Below are 21675 nucleotides of genomic sequence, written 5' to 3' on the forward strand. Positions count from 1 at the left end.
GCTTCTGCCTCCTGAGTACTTGGATTAAAGGTATGCACCACTATTGCCCTGCTTATGTTTGGATACTTTGTCAAGCAGTTTACTTGGCTTTGCAGAAGACATAAACTTCTTCCTTTTCTTTATAGACCTCCTAAGACAAACCAAATGACAATTCTACCAAAGCCCAACTCGGAGAACCAATGAGTTTACACTTATTTACAAAGTGTGGGTGGCAAATTACCTACAGGAGTGTGAGTGACTCCAAAGCAGTGGCACCACTGAAATGTCTCACCCTGGCATGGATGGCAACTTCCCCCCAGCTGCATAGGTCAAGTTTCTCCTTTTAGCTAACCTTCTATCCTCTACATACTCTACCCCTTCTGAGACCACAAGGCCATCAACTAGGGTAGGGCAGAAGGCTGGCATCAAGTGAGGATTCAAAGACTCTCCTCACCACTATTCTATGAGGACATGTTAACAGTCAGCACACCCAGTCTCAGTGGTCCATTCTAAGCAGTCACAGCTGCTCTGATAACAATGACAGCTATTAGGCTCAGGGGATAGTGCTCTATAATACTTTGGCTCACAATTCTGAAGTTCTAGAGCATGTGTCAGCATATATTTATTTTCTGTTGGGCCTCATATTATGTCACCATATGGTGACATGGAAGAGGTAGCAAAGAGAACATTCATTCGAAAGAGATACAGAAGGAAGCCTGGCCTACTTTAGAGTAACTCTCTCTTATTTTAACTAATTCAGTCTTGAAAAGTCTAACTCACTCCTTGAAGACCTAAGTCTTGAGAGAACTAACCCAAAAAGACATGAGTCCATTCATGAACATGATGCCCCAATGGACTAATTACTTCCCACCAGACTTTACCTCTTCAAGGTCCAAATACCTCCCAACAATACATAGAGGACTAAGCTTCTAGCACATGACCTTAGCAGAAACAAAACTATGCAGGTGACAAGGTATAAAGAAAATATATTAAAGGTGGTGGTGCATACCTTTAATCCCAGCACTTGGGAGGCGGAGGCAGGTAGATCTCTGTTGAGTTTGAGGCCAGCCTGGTCTACAAGAGCTAGCTCCAGGACAGGCTCCAAAGCCACAGAGAAACCTTGCTTTGAAAAAATAGAAAGAAAAGAAAATATATCTTTCCAACAAATGGTTCTGAAAAACTTGAATATTCACTTGTTTAAAAAGATTCATCCCTAAACCATAAACAAAAATTAAACAGACCTAAATATGAGACCTAAAACTATAAAACTCTTAAAAGAAAATACAGTGGGCTGGAGAAATGGCTCGGTGGTTAAGAGCAATGGCAGCTCTTCCAGAGGACCTGGGAATTCCCAGTACCCGCATGGCAGTTCACAACTGTCTGTAACTACAGTTCCAGGGGATCTAACAGCCTCAAACAGACATGAAGGCAGACAAAACACCAATGTACATAAAATAAAATTAAATCTTTAAGAAAAAAAAGAAATGAAAACATAGGGAAAGCTTCATGGCAATGGACTGAGAAATAATTTCTTAGATATGGCACCAAAATGACAGACAATAAAAAATAGAAAAAATGAATTTCACCAAAATTCAAACCTTTTGTATATCAAAGAACAATATCAAGAAAATCATTTTTAAAAAAGCATACTTTAAGAAAATATTAGTAAATCATATCTCCTATAGGTCTGATGTGCAGAACATATAAAGAATGTCTACTAAATGAGGAAGGGCTGGAAGGGTAGTTCACTGATAATATATTTAGCATGCAGGAGGTCCTGGTTTCAAACCCTGACACATCAAAAAACAAGCAAAAGTCTAATTTAAAATATACAACTACATTCAAATGGACATTTCTCAAAGGTATACAGGTAGACAATAAGCACATTAAAAATACGTTCCTTATGACTATGACTAATCATTGGGTAGATGCAAATTGCAATCATGACAAGATCTTCCTTCATTCATATTCAGAAAGCTACTACTTAAGAAGTAGGCAGGGGTCTAGGTATGTAGCTCAGTGGTAGACTACCTACCTATCAAGAGTAAGTACCCAAATATTGAGCTTCGGCATTGAAAAACAACTACCACCAAACAAACCAAAAAAAATGAAAAATAAACATATTAACAGAATTGAAAGCTCTTAAAGAGATATTTAGACAGCAATGTTCATAGCAGCACTATACAACAATCAAGGTAGAAGGTAAAAGAAGCAACCTAAGGATTTACTAAAAGGGTAAGTAAAACATGGTATATATCTACATAATGAAAGGAAATGCTGCCACAAGCTACAATTTAGAGTAACCTTGAAACGTTATACTGAGTAAAACACACCCACCAAAAATGATAAATATTGTACATTTCCACTTCCATCAGTGTTCTCAACCTTCCTGAAGCTGCAACCCTTTAATACAGTTCCTCATGTTGTGGTGATCCCCAATCATAAAATAATTTTGTTGCTACTTCATAACTGTAATTTTGCTGCTGTTATGAACTGTAAATATCTAATATGCAGGATATCTGATATGTGATTCCCAAAGGGGTCATGACCACATGTTGAGAACTGATTTATATAAAGTACTACAATCAAAAACAAAAAGAGGAATAGAAATTACCTGCTATGTCTTTAAAAATAAAAAAAATGAGATGGGAGGTAGTGATGATTCCACAACAAAACAAGCACATGCTATCACAAAACTGTGCCCTTAAAAATTATTTAGACAGTAAATACTACATGTATTTTGGCACAATGAAGAATAACTTTTTAAATATCAACAATATGAAGAAATGATCTAAGTTTTTGTAGTTAAAAGTGTTACAATATTTTTAATAGAATTTAGCTATCATTATTTATGACCTAATCTTTTATTCTAAATGAATACTTAGTTGGAGTTCTTACTCTTTTAAAAAAAAGAAATTTCCAAGCTGGCAAAATTTCAAAAAGAACGTTAATAAAAATATAAAACCACCAAGTTAATTTGGAGAGCGGGGAACTCTAGATTTACTCAAGAACATTCCAGTAGAAGAGTAATTTTAAAAAGGGAGGGAGGACACTCAACAGGTGTCCTCTTTAAGGTGACATCCCTATGTGGCAATCCCTGATGCACCACTGTGATGCCCAGGGAAGAGATGGTAGACTGGAAATCCACTTTTAAAATCATTCAACTTTTGGGTGATTGCCTAAAATGCTTCATTTGGGCAGCAGATCCACATGTCTCTGTGAGGGAAGGCTGTGGTGCTAATGAGCAAGAACACCATGATTCACAAGGCCATTCAGGGGCATTTGGAAAACAATCCAGCTCTGAAGAAACTGTTGCCTCATATATGGAAAAATGTGGGCTTTGAGGACGTCACTGAGATTAGGGATATGCTGCTGGCCAATAAGGTGAAGGGTTGCCACCTATGCTGGTGCCATTAACTGTGTAAGGGAACTGTACCAACCCAGAACACTAGTCTGGGACCTGAGAACACCTCTTTCTTCCCTTCCAGGCTTTAGGTATCACCACTAAAATCACTACTGAAATTCTGCATGATGTACAGCTGAAAAACACTGGAGACAAAGTAGGAGCTAGTGAAGTCATACTCCTGAACAAGCTGAACAGATCTCCCCTTTTCCTTTGGGCTGATCATCCAACCGGTGTTTGGCAATGGCAACATTTATGCCCTGAAGTGCTTAACATCAGAAAACAAACTCTGCACTCTTGCTTTCTAGAAGATGTCCAAAATGTTGCCAGTACTTGTCTGCAGATAGGTTACCTGACTGTGTCCTCAGTGCCACACTCCATGTCAAGACTGAATACATCTTCCCAGTTGCTGAAAAGGTCAAGCCCTTCTTGGATGATCCATCTGCATTTACAGCTGCTGTTCCTGTGGCTGCCTGCCACTACCACTACTGCTGCTGCTGTTGCTGCAGTACCAGACAAGGCTGAAGCCAAGAGTCAGAGGAATTAGATGAAGATATAGGATTTGGTCTCCAACTAATCTGCTCAGAGCAATCAACTTGGCCAGCTCAATTTAAGAAACATGGAAACATAGTTTTACTTCTCTTTAAAAAGAAAGTGAGGGAAAGAAAATCAAAGCAGGCAAAATAAAATGTAATGTTGCTTAACATCTCACACTAATTCCAAATACAAGTTTATGCTGCAGGCAAAAGAACAGAAATTGACTGAATAGTACACTGTCCCTAGGGGGCAGCATGTTACCTTTAAAACTTCAGCACCTAAACTATGAGCTGGGCATGATAGTCTGGAGGTAGAGGAAGGAGAATCAGAAATGCTGGGTCATCTAGAACTACAAAGCCAGCTGAAGGCCAGCCTGAGCTACATGACAGACTGTCTCGAATAAATAAATAAACATTTAAATTAAGATCAAATACGAGTCTTTAACACAAGTAGTTTCTTCTACTTACATCTACTGAGCTTTAAAACCAGAGGTGGAAAATATACAATATCATGGATATGCATATACTGTCAACCTATTTTTATAAATGGTACATATAGAGATATTAACTTTATTTCTAAAGATGAAGAAAGAGGGTAACAGAGGAGGCATAACTCTGGCAATGTTACATTGCTAGAAAATATAAAATCTAACATGCTAGACATTTGAGGCTAAAATCAATCTATCAGACCCAAAAGATTAATTTGTTTAATCAATTAAGTATTCTGTGGTCCAGGAATTATTCAAAGCATGGCATCTACTATAGCTCATATATTAACTAAGGCAGTAGGAAGTACTTCAGAAAACAATTTGGAGGGGTTAAGGATAAAGCTTGCCTAGTATGTAGAAGGATATTTAATTGCTAATATTGAAAAAAATGCCTTATGAATTTTAGGACCATCAGCAATTTTATCTATCTTCTATCTGATTTTCTTAGAATACTCACTCTCAGAACACTTCTCTTGAAACTCAGCTGGAATGTCCCCCTCCTCAGTCACAATGGGGTGTTTATAAATAAGGGCTCCAATCTACAGCCTTGGCTGAGCTTATACTTGAGTCATTCGACATATGAGAAAGGAAGGATGTCTGGAAAAGGATTCTCCAGCCCTCAAACATTCTGACTCCCAGACATTCCCAGCCCAGTAAGCATATATTGTATTGTAGAAAACAGAAATCACTCCTAGGCCCTATTACATTAGAATTTCTCACACATAGAACCTATAAATAATAAAATGGTGATTGCTTCATGCCACTAAGTGTTGGCAAAGCTTATTAGGTACCAATAAAAACTAGAATAGTTCATGTCAATCACTTCATTCTTTTTGTTTGTTTGTTTTAATTTATCAATTTTTTATTGATTTTTATTGAGCTCTACATTTTTCTCTGCTCCCTTCCCTGCCTCTCCCCTCCCATAACTTAATTCTTAAAACAGTGATAGTCCACTGTTTCAATCTCTTTGAAGATGCAAAGATGTCTAACTTGCGGCCCACAGACACACCTGTCCAAGTGTAGCTATGAATGAAGGTACAGACATCATCCAGATAGCATATGGATCTGTAAGTTCATGTGGCCTGAGGGTTACTTAGGAATCCCTATGCATACTATTCTACCAAGGCCTGCAACCCACTATGGACCTCACACTGGTCTAAAGTGCTATTCTTGCTAGCGTTCATTAGGCTGGCAGCAAGTCTCAGAAAGAACATCCCCTTGGCTGCAGCAGTTTGCTCCAGACCATGGCTCTCCTGAGAGCTCTTTTAAAAAGTAACTGCACACACAAATGTGAAAAACAAAACAAAAACTATAAACTTAGTTAAAACACTGAGGGTTTTTTTCTGTTGTTATTGTTGTTTTGCCTGTGTGTGAGAGCGAATGTGTGTGTTAACTTGTGCACAGCTCTCAAGCATATACTTTGCATGATAGCTAGAAAGATTAGGTGACTAGCCCAAGATTATACAAGCAAAATTAGGAGAAAGCACTTGAAAACAGAGCTACTTAATCACAAAGACACCTTTTCCACCATATCTTAAAGACTTCTCTTATTCAAACTAAAATAATTCTTATTAGGTTTTTCTGTCACCATAGAAGAGTATCAATCAATTGAAAAAGAGACAGCACTGGTTTCCAAAACTTCAGTTTGATCCATTATATAATCTACCTCAACAATATTAGAAAACTAAAAATAGAATGAAGTCACATATTAAGAGGTTAGTCTAAATGTGGTAGCACACAACTTTAATTCTAGCACTTGGAGCCGGGCGATGGTGGCGCACGCCTTTAATCCCAGCACTCCGGAGGCAGAGGCAGGCGGATCTCTGTGAGTTCGAGACCAGCCTGGTCTACAGAGCTAGTTCCAGGACAAGCTCAAAAGCCACAGAGAAACCCTGTCTCGAAAAACCAAAAAAAAAAAAAATTCTAGCACTTGGAGCGCAGAAGCAGGTAGACTTCTGAGTTCAAGGCTAGCCTAGAGTGCTGTAGCTCAGCCAGGGTTTCACAGTGAGAACCTGTCTCAAAAAAAAAAAAACAAAACAAAAAAACCCTAAGATCCAGGATAAGAACTCACTGTTCCTATGTGTTGGGGAGAGGAAGAGGAATAGAGTTTTGCTGTTTTATATAACTTAGCTTTTCCCCCACTTGATCTCTCAAAAGAAAAACAACAATAAAAAGAACAAAAAATTTCTAAATTGACTTCCTAAGTCACTGTAAAACAGAAAAAATGTTTTTTGATACAAAAATGAATAGATGCAAATGAATGAGCAAGGCAACAAAAACAGGGTTTTCATTACATTAATTATTAACTCTGGAAATGAATATTCTGAAGTTACTATGTAAGAAGAGGTTTTCAAAGCAAAGGTAAAGGTCACTACTTTTTAGTAACAACACCAACACTTGGACTGCTTGAAAAGCCACTAAGATAATACTCTAAATTTTAACACCCACAGCTTCCTAGAGGCAGCCATTCCCATTTTTCTGAACTATGATTTCCTCCTCTGTTAAAGTAATAGAATGTTTTGTGATCTGTAATCTTATTGTCCTCTATGTAACCATGCCATATATGACTAAACACTTAAAAATGTGGCTCATATGGCTTAAGAATTAGCTTTAATGAGTACTGAGGAAGGGCTCCAGCACTGAAACAATTACCTTCAGCTTCAAATGTTTTTTAAATTAAAGTTGTCACTTCTGGTTAATGTTTATCCACTGGACAGTACAGGACTACAAGAACTAACTGCAAGACTACAAGATCTCTGCATAGCCTTCTAGTTCTAAAATTAAATAATTTCTAACTCCTAATTGTTTAAAATTCTAACCTATCTAAAATTGACTAAGTAAATAAGTCTAACCACATAATTGGTAATACGACCACAGCAAAGGGGATAAAACAATCCTAGTAACCGATAAACATATTCCTGACCAGAACTGATAAAACATTTCTGCAAGGAAGGGGCTGGAGAGATGGCTCAGTGGTTAAGATAATTTTAAAAATGATCTTAAATTTTTAAAAACTGAGGTTTTAAAAGTAAGGTGATCTCTATTGGAACAACATTATAACATAAAATCAGCTACAAATAACAAAAACAAATCAGCTTGGTTGTGTTCCATAAAATTTTACTGATATTTAAGTTTGGAATTCATATAATTTTCACAAGTCATCAAATATTATTCCTTTTTTGATTTTTTTTTCAAGAATTAAAGAGGCTAAGGAAGTAGTTTAGTTCTAGAACACCTGCCTAGCAAAGGCAACGTCCTGAGTTCAATCCCCAGTGCTGCAACAAAACAAAGAAAATTTAGAAGTTAAAGTTATTTTGCCAGATGATGGTGGTGCACACTTTTAATCCCAGCACTCAAGAGGCAGAAGAAGCCTAGTCTACAGAGATAGTTCCAGGACAGCTGGGCTACACAGAGAAATCCCATCTCCAAAGAAAAGGGGGGGGGGAGATGTTTAAAAACTTATTAAAGCCTTCTTTCTTACAATTCACACAGATAATAAAAAAATAGGTAATCAGACTTGCCTCACCTATCACAGTCTGTCACCACACTATGCTCAACTCATGACTACATAACTTGGACAAAATATACTGATGAAAACTCAAAAAAGTGTAAGGAGAAATGTGTTATATATATTGAAAACAAACAAATAAACGAAAGATGCGCTTACAAGCTGGGCTGATGAGATAGTTGAGTAGATAGAGGCACTTACCACAAAGCTTGAGCACCTAAATTCAACCCCCAGGATCCACATTGTGAAGAAGGGAATCAACTCAACACCAAGTTGTCCTCTGACTTCTACATGCACACCCAATTTTCACTGTGGCTATGGAAATGTGGAAGAAGCCTTTGGCTGGGCCACAAAGTCTGAAAGGCTAGTTTAAGTGAGCATTAGAGGATTTGAGGTATAGAAAGATATAGTTACATCATTAGTGCAGAATGTTTATGGGAACACTAGTTCATATAGAAAGGGGGATAAAAATAATCAGTTACTCAAGTTAAAGAACCAAAATCCTAAAAAGTTTTACTAATCAGAATTAGTTACCTTCATTTTATATTTACACAATAAAGAATGCCACTCTGTTGGAAAGGACAGAGAAAGGAAGTTTCTACACATTAAAGTGGTGTGGGAAGTCCTTGTGTCTGTGTGTTACTTTTAGTAGTTAATGAATAAAGAACCGCTTTGAGCCTAACGGCAAGGGCAGAACAGAACCAGGAAGAAAAACTAAAGTGAATGCTGGGAGAAAGAAGGGCAGAGTCAGAGAAAAGCCATGGAGCTGCTGGAGACAGACAGTAGGAACTTTAGCCAATAAGTCACAGCCACGTGGCAATACACAGATTAATAGAAATGGGTTAAATTAATATGTAAGAGTTAGCCAATAAGAAGCTAGAGCTAATGGACCAAGCAGTGATTTAATTAATACAGTTTCTGTGTGATTATTTTGGGAATAAATGGCTGGGAACAAACTAGCAGCCTCCTTCCTACATTAAAGTCATAATCTTCAAGGTGTATTTTGTGCAGAAAAAAATATAATACAAAACATCATCAGTATGGTAAGCTAGTTTCTACATGCACAAACAAATAAAAAATAACCTATCCTTTTTTTAAATTGTATTAATACTGTTCAAAAAGGAAAGGAGGCTACCTATAAAGAGTACAGAAGGCAGCAAAGGTGTTCAAACTTCTCTACATAGACCTTTTTATATTATTTTGAAATCTGAACCAAGTAGCCACATTACTGATTCAATAAAGGAAACAAGATTCTGAAAATAATCAAGCAAGGCATGCCTATAATCCCAGAACTTAGTTACAGGGAGATGAGGCAGGACAATTGCAGTCATGGGTTAGGCTAGACTATATAGAAAATTCCAGGCCAGCCTGAGAAATAAAACATCTGTCTGAAAATAATGGATAAAATAAACTGAGAAGTCAGAGGGTTCAAATGATATATATTGATAGTTAGAAACTGTGACTTAACTACATATTTTGACTATACTATTTGCATATAACTAACAATAGCTGGTCTATATCACTTATAGTTGTACAACTGATTTCAAATTTATCTAAAGAAAGACAATATAAGCTTCTTAAGAATGAACAGGAATGAAAAGTGCCAAGCATGGTGGCACACACCTTTAATTCCAGAACTCAGGAGGCAGAGGCAGACAGAACTCTGAGCTTGAGGCCAGCCTGTATACAGAACAAGTTCCAGGAGAGTGCTGTCCCAAAATACAAAAATAAAAGAAGAAAAGGGAAGTTAACAAATTATGTTTGTATTACTCTAAAGACTCACTAAGATGACAATCATCTGAAATGGGAGCAGGGAGCCATCCCAGATTGTTGCAGGAAATTTGATCATCCTGTGATACCTGAAACTTTTAAATAAAGTTTACCTTGAATCAGGGGGCGGGGCTAGAGACTAGACCTCCAAATAGGCCATAGAGAATTTGGATAGAGAAGAGGCACAGAAAGGAAAGGATGGGGACTTGAGTTTAGCACTTTTTGGTTTGGGAACAAGTGAAGAGAACATTTCTTACTAGGTCTCCAGTCAAAAGCAAGGTCAGCTAGTCGCTAGGCTCTGCTCCCTGATTTACAGTAAACTTTATTTAACAGTTTCAGAGTGTCACAGTAAGATCAAAATTCCCACAACACCAGAGACCTATCTACCCAAATTAACCCAAGAGCAGTTTCAGGTAGTAGATATTGTTGTATGGTTCTGCACCTGCCTTCTTTCCCTTGAGACTAACAAATATTAAGACATCTACAACCTTAAAAACTGATTCTTTTCTTGGTGCTGTCTCTTAATCTTCTGATCCAAACAGTCCTTCTCAAAATTCTTGAAGACTGTCTGATTTATATTTATGATGCCTACTTTCCTCAATTGTGTTTCTTAACAAAGCCCTGCTCTATGACTCTTCTGCTAGAGCAATAGAGGTCTCAAATAAGGATAAAGCAGAATAACTTTAGCAGCATCTCAAAAGATTTCCTCTGCTATGGTACACCCTCCACATTCCCACCTATTCTGAAAAATCTATAAAGTCTGAGATGAAACCCAAAGAACTTAATAATCTATATTTCAAACAGTTGGCTTGCCAAAATACACTTGAAAACCAATTAGTTAAGGTCACCAATAACTTTCCAATAGTCAAAATCACAGCACTTCCTGCTTAATCTTTAACTTAGCAGCATTTGATACTTTCCCAAAATTCTCTACTTTACCTTTTACCTTATAAACAGATATTCTTATATTCATTCAGTTCTCTTCTTCCCATCTAAGGACACTTAATCTGTCAATGATCATGATTAGGACCACAAGGATCACCTTCTTTATGAATAAATGGACAAAATTTTCATCAATGAGCTATAAAGCCTAAGCAACTTTAACTCCATTAGCTTCCAAATCACACTTAGGTAGATAGCCAGGGTATCGCAGCATAGGAGTACAAAGATGCTTCAGTAGCAACAAATATGAATCTGAAAATTCTGTCTTGCTATTTATACTTATAGACCAAAAGGCATATGTCTTTAAAATGTATTAATTTATATGTTTATGTGTCTGTTAGGGAGGAGTGTGTGTGTCCTGGTACACAAGAGGATGTGCAGATGTACGCACATTAATGTAGAGGTCAGAGGTCAGTTTTGGGTGTTATTTTTCAGAGCTGTCCACCCTTTATAGTTGTAACCCAGCCATAGAGGAAGCAAGATGAGAATGCCCCACTGATAAAAGTACCAAGCCACATGGCTAATACAGACAAGAATTATGGGTTAATGTAAGATGTAAGAAAGAGTTAATAAGAAGCCTAAGCAACTAGGCCAACCAGTTTATAATTAATGTAAACCTTTGTACATTTCTTTGGGACTGAATGACTGCAGGACCAGGTGGGACAGAAACCTCTGTCAACAACATGTTTTTCTGAATTTTACTATCATTCTCCTTGACAACTGGGTATAACACTTCTCTACAAATTTTTGTTATGATTAAAGAAAAATAATTAAATAGAAAGTTTTTTCCCTACTTTGACAGTATGTCCTGATGAACTATGAGCCTCAGAAGTAGCAGGAAAGGGAAACTAGCAGGAAAGACACTAGTCTGGGGTTGAAAGAGTGGCACACACAACATGACTGAGCAAATAAGTAGTTACACCAAAACACAGTAAGAACCAATTTTTTACTCCTGGAGAAGAGAGTCATAAATACAGAATGGGAGATGGGTCAGTGGTTCTTGCCTAGCATGCCTAAGTCCTTGGGTTTAACGCCCTCCCCCACACTAACAAAATATAACATAAACATGGAAAGGGAAAAGGCTGGAGAGAATTCTGGAGTGCTAAACTACTGGTTTAAACAAACACATCAAGTATCTGTTTTGTTTTTTAAACACCTCCTCTACTGAAAGAAATCAGGATTCCTTGGAGAAAGGAACGATCCCACAGCTGAAACAGAAAAATAAAAGATGAGAGCTGGAGAGATGGGTCTGAGGTTAAGACTGGCTGCTCTTCCAGAGTTCCTGATTCAATCCCCAGCAATCACATAGTGAATCACAATCATCTATAATGAGATCTGGTGCCCTCTTCTGGCCTGCAGGCATATATGCAGGCAGAACATTGTATACATAATAAATAAATCTTTTTAAAAAAAAAAGAAAGAAAAATAAATGAATTTAGAATTTACTAAGAAGTACACCAATGATGGGGACATATCCAGAAGACAAAGAAGTCAACTTCAAAGGGTTCCACTACAAAATCTGGGACAGTTTGAGCAGTAAAATAAAATTTCAAATTACAGTAACTAATAAAAACCACCAAACAGGAACAGAACCATGAGTATGTATCTGTATGAATGAGTATGAATGAGAAAATACCTGATAGAGTAAACCTAAGTGATAACATTTAAGCTCTGATGAGAAGTATCGGTATAATCTGGGGTGTCTTTCAACCTAAGAGCAGTGGGGCTTAGTGTGTATAAAGGCTCTAGGCTTGATCCTCAGCATCACAAAAGAAAAGAGGGGTTAGAGATTTAGCTCAATGATAAATCATCTGCCTAGGAAGCACAAGACTTTGAGTTTTGTGTCAAAACTCAAACATATGAGAACCGGGAGGAAAAAAAGACAAAATAAAAGGTGAAAATGATTACTTTACATGATGTATATAGTAGAGACACTAGGCAAGCATGAGCTTACAGTGTTCAAGGTCAAACATTACCAGTGATGGGCCACTACTGTGTCTCTGGGTGGTTGGTGTACTAAGAATAGCACATCTTTCTGTGGTAGGCACTCCTGCCAACAATGTCTTCAGTGTACATGTGAGCAGGCATTGGGAGCATTTGACTAATGAGACATGTTACAGAATAAAAGGACTGTACTATTTGAAACTGTCAAGGTGATTAAAGACTGAAGGATTGTTCTAAACTCAAGAAGAGTAAAGAGGGACTAGCAAGACCACTTAGCAGGTAAAAATGCCTGCCACCAAGCCTAACAATCTTTAGAACCCACATGGTAGAGAGGATCAACTTCCAAAAGTTGTCTTCACTCTTATTTATAATTGTCCTAGTACATACTAAATACAAAATAAAGGCCAAAAAAATGTTTAAGCAAGAGAGTGAGGAGACATGACAATTAAATGCAATGTATGATCCTAAATAGGCTCCTGGACTAGAAAGGAAATAGAAATACCATTAGGATTATTGGGAAAATGTGACTGGCATTTATGGATCTGAAGTTAGTGTTGTTCGAAGGCTCATTTCCTGATCAGGCAGTTTTGTAGGAGACTGTTCATGTTTTGGTAACTATAGTTAGAATATTTAGGCATTTTGTTCACAACTTGCTGTCAAGTAGTTCAGAAAGTCTGATTAGGTTACAAATGGTGCAATCATTAGAATGTGGAACTAATGATAAGAATGCGTCAGCTAAGAGTTTGGTAGCTTCACCAAAACTTCAGAATCCAATTAGGTGCACTGTACGAGGACTGATATGAAGACATGACTAGGTCAGTAGAGTGTTTACCTAGCATACACAAAGCCCTACAATCCATCCATAGCATCACATAAATCTGGCATGGTGGCACATGCTGCACTCCCAACATTTGGGAAGTACAGACATAAGTTTGTCCTTGGCTATACAGAGAGAGCTCAAATCAGCCTGAGCTACATGAAACCCTGTCTCTAAAAACAACAAAACAGATGCAGCAGAAGAGAAAAAGTATCAATTCCAATGCCAGAGGAACCTCTGGACAACTGAAAGGACATCACTAAGTCCACTTTATTAAGTCAAGACTAACAAGATGTAAAGCTAATATTGTATACACAGATAGTATATAGCTAGTTCAATGTTAAAATGTAATTTTAGAATAAAGGGCTTTCAGTTCTTTATATATACCCTAAGAATTTTAATTAGGTGTGAAATTACTTCTAAGTGTTAATTTTCAAAAGTTCACTGTGAACTCATGATAATCATGGTGCCAGCAAAATAGCTGGTTCACTAAATATACTCAAAAGTATTTGGCCCTCCCTTCCCAAAGGAGAGTTGCCAGAGGATAAATCTTAGCACTGACTTCCTCCATGTCTAACTGTATTCTCATTCTTTATTTCCTCATCTCTAGCTCCTATCATAATACCTCACCTGCACCACTGTAACAGCAGTCTTGTCTCCCCGACACCCTTCTAAAGCTTTGTACCATTAACTCTAAAATCAGGAACTTTTAAAACTTATACTTAATTTTATTTGCTTATCCAAATATCTGTAACAGCCACCTATTGCTAATGTCAATTTACAAGGCAGGAAGATGAAAAGATATTTCACCACATTTATACATTCACACACAAAGAAAACAATGACTAAAGTAAGTACCAAGGGGACTGAGAATGGAGAAGGGAGAGTAGGAGATTTTTGAGCGAGGCACAGCAGCTCAAACCTATAACCTCGGCACTCCATAAGGCTGAGGCAGGAGGACTACAACGAGTTTGAGATCAGACTGAGCAAACAGTGAGAACCTGCCTCAAAAAGAAAAAAAGATTTTGACTTGACTTTTAATTTATACTGACTTTAGAGCCTCATGTTTATTTTTTTTATGACATGTCAGGGATGCCAAGGTGAAGTGAGTAAAAGTTCCAATATTTAGAACTTTCAAAACTTTACTTTTCCCAGTCTGATATCAATAAATAAAGCAATCATTTACCACACTGGGATAAACCAAGGAGATGATTTCCCCCCTACCCCACCACACAAGGAGGAGATGATATAAAGTCGAAAGAAACCATCCTAAAGGTTGTAATATGGTCATCAGGAAGCTGCATTCTACAGGCAGATATGACTGACTTGCCCAAGCACAAGAAAGTGATGTGACCTTGCTTCCTCTCCTACCAGAAGGAACCCACATAGGAAAAAAAACTACGCCCACTCAGAGATGGGCATACACTTGTGTTTCCTTAAACACACTACATACCCTTTCATATTTCTGACTTTCATACATGCTGTTCTACCCTCATCAGTTCCACTTCATCCTTATCCAAATGCCAATCCTATTTCCCCCAGATCTTAGCACACTGTCACTCTGAATTGTGTATGTGGACAGGTATGATCAGCCTAGAACTGGAGCTCAAAGAAAAGTATCAAACTGCATTTACATTTATACATAACATCACTCCCATTATATTAGAGGTTCATATGTTTGATCAACACATAAAGGAACATTTGCTTCATCGTTCCCCAACAAGACAAATTTTCAAAACTGCAATAATTAAAAGAAGGTACAATTATTTTTCCAAAATAAGAACATCTACAGTCTACTTTTACAGAGATATGTGAGATAACCCTGAACCATTATCCTAGCCCTCTAGTTTTAGACTGAGGACATAAATAAAATGTTTAACATTAGGCAAATGATTTAGTTACAGTAAGCCATCTGAATGTTTATCATTTGAGTTATGTTCACAAACACGAAAATATAAAACAAAAACTTGCTATGCCAACTGCCACTTAAAGCATAGTCCTAGATGCTTCAAATGTATATACATATATTCATTCTTAGTACTCAACTACAATTCAAGGCCACACTAGCACTCAGGAGCCAGAGACAAAAGGATTGCTTTTGCTCAAGGCTAGCCTGGACTACATAAAAAGTTTCAGGTCTGAGTTACACTATGAGGCCTTGTCTCAAAAACAAACAAACAAACAAAAAATCAACTGGCTTAAAGATCATATAATTTGCCAATTATATTGTAGAATGCAGCTTGGCAAATTATAACATCAGATTTTAAACTCATTGTCTGACTCCAAAGTCTGTAATCTTTTTCCTATATTGAAAGGCCTCCACTATACAATGTTTCCAATATATTCTTTTCAAAATTGCATCTTGATCACAAAACTTTACTAAACACACACATATGGTGGAGAGGGTTCTTTCCTGGAAAGAAACAAAAATATCAATTCAGATAGTGACTGGGGTAAATGTTAATAATTTTTTAAATTAAAACTTTCTTTAAAAAAAAAAACAAGTTACTAAACAGGGCTTAGCATGAACTCATGAAGCAATACAAAGAAACAACCCTTGTTTTAAATGTTCTCATTAGATAAAAGCTTACCAAAAAAAAAAAAAAAGTAAGAAGTGGGTCTGGGGCGATGGCTCAGTGGGTAAGGTGCTGAATTTGAATTCCCAACAGCTAAGACTAAAAATGGTGGCATGCACCAGTAACCCAAGTACTAAGCAGTGAAAATAAGCTAACTGGGTAGCCAGTTTAGACTGCTAAACTCCTATTCAGATCCAGTGAGAAACCCAGTCTTTAAAAAAGTGAGTAAAAGTAAGGGGGGAAGGACTGAAGAAGACATCCCAGTGTTGACTTCTGGCTTCTAACTGACCCTGCATGGATTAGCACACAGCTGTGAACACACACATATACAAACTTTTTTTATTCTTAATTAATACAAAGCTTTATCCAAACAATCATATATAAGCCTATAGGTACTTACTGCCAGATCTGAAATCTAGGTCATTATGACCAGTAGTCTTCTAACAAGAAGATGAGTTCTGAGAAGACTTAAGAGCAGGCATATGGACTGAAGAATCAAGAACATACAAACTGAGGTGATAAGGGTGAAGGGAAACACAATGTTACTTTAAGCAAGACTAAGGAACAGGGTCAGCAAGATCAAATTGAGAGAAAAGTCTTCAAGACCAGCAAACAGGTTAAGAATTACTTTGATAAGTACCAGGAACAGTTATATATCTTACATGGTAAGGTGGCAAGGATTGTTTCTTTCCTGTGGCTTCATAAGTCCAGTGCCAACCTATTTTTTAAAATTGCTAATCTTAAAAAAAATTAATTGGATCTTTAAAGATTCAGTTTTTATTCCAACATGTAATGTTCAGTGGCAGAGAATTTACCTAGCGTTGCCTTGGATCTGCACTGGAATAAATACAAAAAATAAAGTACTGCTTTGGGTCACACAATGCTCTCACCAAACAACCTTGTATGGGAGTATGCGCAGAAAATAACCCCTTATCCTCTGTGTACTTTATATTCTTCTTAAAAATAAATTCCTTTATGAACAATGAACAAACTGGAGAGGAGAACCCCTTCAGAAATGTTTGTGAATATTAAATGCCATTGTACATTATAAGAAGTTACTGAACTTTAAAGCAAGGTGGGGTCTTGAAAACAATCTTTCAGTGGTAATCCCTTCATTTCTCGACAGGCTAAGCTGAAGCTCAAGAACTAAGTAAGCAGCCTTGATGTCATGACTAAACCTGGGAAGACTAAATGCCAGACCTTGGATTTTCTAGGAAGCAAGATCTAAAAACTGTGCTACTCAAGAGTGCATAACCAGCAACCACATTTGGGGAGAAATTTAAAATAATTAAAACTAAATCCAAGTTCAAACTCAGTTTCTCACATATACCAGAGTCATACTTACAAGTGCTCTATAACCTATACATAGTTAATGGCTACCATATCTAACAGGGTAGGGAAAAAAATAGTTCCCTCATATTTGTCAATTATACTTCAATAAATCTGTGAAAGAGGGGAAAGTATTTCCACCACTACAGAAAATGTAATTGGACTGCACTGCTCTAAAGAATAAGCTTAGAGCCAAGTATGGTTTGAATTCCACGTGGAGGGGAGCAGATGACATAAGACTGACCTTATATACACCTCACAAAATATACTTGATGATCAAGTAAAATAGCTTCTTTATATGTACACTGCCTGGAACTTAACAGGTAATAAATATTAACATTCTTCCCTGAGGATCCTCCTCTTTCTACTACTCTACAGAACAACCTATTAGAAGATACAAGTAAGTGAGCCTCCCTAATGAATACCTTCCTCTGAAGACAGCCCATTCTGTTCTTATCAATTTCTTCAAAAATTTGTAACCTCTCTTCCAATGTTTCTACTTGGGAATAATGAAATAAAAGATGACTGTGAACATAATTAAGTGTCCCTTGTATCTTATATGACTATACTGAGTTCTCATTCAAAGAATATAAAATAAATCATAATTTCTAGACAACTGTTCTATGCCGGGAAAGAATAGTTATATACTTCTTCTTTGCACTATCCGCACTGATTGAACATTCTATGAAAATACAACAATATGTTCCTCTGCAGTATTTTACTGCCCTCGCCACCCCCCAAAAACCCAACTTCCAGAAGCTAAATCAATCTTTAAGGCTTCATAATACTTCTACTGAGCCAGCAAATTTAACATCTCTGAACTGTATCATTTTAAAACTTTGTAACATGTAATAACCCAGAAAAATAACAAAACTCAACTCAGTTATGAACCAGTACATTTCTATCAATAAGCAAATTTCATTTATGAGCAAGAATTTATATTTAGCTACATTAAGTCACATAAACTTGCATTCCTAACAAGTTCACCAATTTTACATTCCTAATATGAAGAATTCAAACAGACCCTTAACATCTACCAAACAAGACTCCTACATTTTTTTCTTTAAGATTTCTTGCTCTTTGCCAGGCAGTGCTGGTGCACACCTTTAGTCCCAGCACTTGGGAGGCAGAGGCAGATCTGAGTTTGAGGTCTGTCTGGTCTAAAAAGAGAGTTCCAGGACAGCCAGAGCTGTTTCAACAGTAAAACCCTGTCTTAAAAAACAAAACAACAAAAGGGATTTCTTACTTTTTAAACAACCTAACTCTCAGGGAAGAAAAGAAGTACTCTCAATAAGAGTCTCCTTTAAATTCCCAATTTCCTATTTTGTTCTTTAAACATAATTTACTCAAAAAGGTAGCAATGGATCTTCCTTTCAGAGCCGAGAAAAAGCCACAAGTACTAAATTAATAACAATACAAACTGTATGTCATTTACAACTCTATGTACAAAGGATTAAATTAAAACATTTCAAAGTATACAAACCAATAGAGTCAATAGAGTTCACATTAAGTTTTCTTAAAAACTGAAGTTTCTATTGCTATCACATATTTTACTACTGTTTCACTTTATACATCAAAAGGTGGCACCTAAGCCTAAACTGATAAAAACTAATTTGTAGGATTCTGTAATTTTTATTAAAGTTCTTATTTAAAAAATAATAACATCTATACTGGTCACAGTAGAACAGTTCAAGAGAATTTTCCTGAGGCTGCATTCTAAGTACATCCAACCCAGAAAGTATTTTTAGCAAATGTGTTCAATAGATGCTGGTGTTATGCCTAGCCTAAATTAGAAATTAGTGTCATAAATTTAAAGCAACAACGTTACTAGGGATATTTTAAAGATACTCAATTAGGACACAGTGGAGGAGGAGAGAACAAGAGAACATAATTTCCCCATCACCTAGAAGTTAGATATCAGAAAGCTGAAATAAGTCACATCTCTTACTACTTTTGAGGAATCTGTGATTTTTCTATCTTAACAAACTTTAACCAAGTCAATATTAAGAAAAACTATAAAACAGTGATGTTTCCTTGTGTTTAAGTCTTTTTAGCATATGTTTAAAGCAGATTAGGTAAATAAAAAATATTATCATGTACACACACACACACACACATACACACAGACTATGTTGATCTTATAAATCAGACAAGATCACAATATTATGGGGCCATCCATGTACAATGGTGTCAACACAAAATAAAAACAAAGATAAAAATACCATAGAAAATTTGAAGAGACACAAAAATAGCTTTTGTGGTAATTGGAGCAGAAATGTATTCTGACAACAACAGCAAAAAAAAAAAAAAAAGATGGTGTCCACAAGATGATCGATCTCAGATTATGAGTGGGAATAAAAATGGTTCTAAATTAACTCATAAGCTTTTCTTCTCAAATTAACTTTTTTTCTTTAAAAGAACACTGAATTTGTGATCCTCAAATTTGAGACTTAAATAAGAAGTCTAGTTTAGTCTTAAGCACACTGAATAATTGTTTAAGACAACCTCCTCCCCTTTTGGAAAACATGCTTTCCCTCTGACACAATGATATTCACAAACCCAGGATTTTCAAAAAGTTGTGGCATTTACTGCCCAGTCTCCTTTCTAGCTCAACTATCTTTAAAAGTCAGACACATTGGCTTTTTGTTTTTGTTTTTCCTCCACAGCCATGTTTTACATGTGACCAATGAACTGTGTTATTTCATCTGGACCCAAGATCTGGTCACACACTCAATATTTCTTGAATTGCTCATTCCAAAAGTAGCTAGCAGATATGACAGGTCCTCCTGGAACAAGCAGTTTTTAAACCCCACACATCGTCCTTGTACACACTGATGTCACTCTGTGATGCAAGGCCAAACATAGTCTCTAGTCTAAGTTTCAGGGAAACATCCACATGCATTATCAGTGAAACTGTAAACTGTTCATTTTTGAAGAAACCACAGCAAATGCATCTAGACGTGCATTTAACTACATCTCAACTTTCTTTAAAAAAATAATAATAATAATTTCTAAAAATCCAGCTTCTCTTTAATCTCTTAATTGTCTCTGTCTTGGGACAATTCACGTAACTAAGGTTTCGTAAGAATCGTTCCTGTCCATTAAAAACAATCCATACGCTCCATTTTTCTGTAAGTAACTATTAACAAACATTGCCACTGAAGCACCAATTTTAAAGTCAGAAAGCCAAAGATCACTGCGCTTACGTTTACAAAAAGCCATAAACACTGGACTGTCCTTTACTACAGACTCGCTTTGAATATGAGAGTTATGAAGGCAGCGAAGGTTCCAAAACATCATGAAAATCTAAGTTCAGATCTGTTCTACATCTCAACTTTTGGGGGCCCAACTACAGATTCCTAAAAACAAGTAGGTACAAGCAGAGTCACAAGAGACTTCCAAGTTCAATGGGAGGGATCTTGTGCTCATGCAGCACGCAAAAAAAAAAAAAAGAAAGGAAGAAAAGTGCTTATATGAGTCAATTAACGTAACAATAATAATTAGAAAAAAGAAGGATACTACAAATGGAATACTGAAGATTCTAAACCAGCCTTACCTTGAGTTCAGGAACACTGCAACGTTCCATCTCGCATCTATCCCATCCCTTATACCTTGCACTCATCCCTAGCAGAGATTTCAACTATAAGCCCCAGAAAGATCCGAGTACCCGGACCCAGTAAGGGGGAGTCGATCGGGTAGCTCCGGCTACCTGATTCCGCAAGCTTCAGGTGCGCGCCCACGACCTGCAAAGGGGACCCAAGAAGGCCAAACGAAGAACGTCCCCACGCGCCCCTCTTACCTTCGTTATCACAGCCGCGTCTTCTCGGCTGGAGAAAAAGAAAAAAAAAAAAGAAAGAAAACGCAAAGACAAAAAGCCAGGAGGCCCCGGACGCACAGCCGGGGGAAAGAGGCGCGTGGTCGGCGTCGGGGTGCTCACCCCTCAGCGCCCCGCGAACAGACGCCGCCACAGCGGCCGCGCCACGGCCGCGGGCCGCCAGCACCCCGTCATCCTGCGGGGCTGCGGCGGGGCCGGCGTGCGCGGGGAGGCGCGCGCTCGCACCTCGCGGGGAGATGAGCTAATCCCTTCGCACGCGCCCCCAAAGTGCCGCGGTCCCCCCAACACGCGGCCCGCGGGCCGAAGTCACGTCGCTTTCAAGTCCCGGAGCCCCGGTTTCTGACAGGTCCCAGGAGTCCTAAAGAACAATGTCGCGTCCGCGGAGCAGGAAAGCGCGCGGCGTGAGGCGGCGGGTGACTCCAGGGAGGCGGCTCTGTGTGAGAGTGCAAAGGAGAAGCTCGGTCACCCTCCTCCCTCTTCTCCTCCTCTCCTTCCTCCTCCTCCCTCGCCTCCACCGCCTCCTCCGTCTCCTCCTCCTCCTCCCCCAA

At 37.7% G+C, this 21675-nt stretch overlaps 1 protein-coding gene and 1 pseudogene across 6 annotated transcripts in view; one reads left to right on the top strand and one right to left on the bottom strand.

Annotated features, from left to right (window-relative positions):
* Positions 1-21364, bottom strand: part of Ptpn4 (protein tyrosine phosphatase non-receptor type 4) — a 194103-nt gene extending 172739 nt beyond the window's left edge. For 4 of the 6 annotated variants that reach the window (XM_075987728.1, XM_075987727.1, XM_075987731.1 and 1 more), the window contains exon 1: positions 21092-21214. The gene's annotated coding sequence lies outside the window, so the exon portion shown is untranslated. Of the gene's footprint in view, positions 1-21091 lie in introns of all 6 variants that reach the window. The other 2 variants (XM_075987730.1, XM_075987726.1) reach the window with 2 other exon arrangements.
* On the top strand, positions 3093-21470 carry LOC142859208 (large ribosomal subunit protein uL10 pseudogene; annotated as a pseudogene).
* The last annotated feature ends 205 nt before the right edge of the window (positions 21471-21675 follow it).

This window comes from Microtus pennsylvanicus, chromosome 10 (genome assembly GCF_037038515.1).
Source record: "Microtus pennsylvanicus isolate mMicPen1 chromosome 10, mMicPen1.hap1, whole genome shotgun sequence".
NCBI lineage: Eukaryota > Metazoa > Chordata > Mammalia > Rodentia > Cricetidae > Microtus > Microtus pennsylvanicus.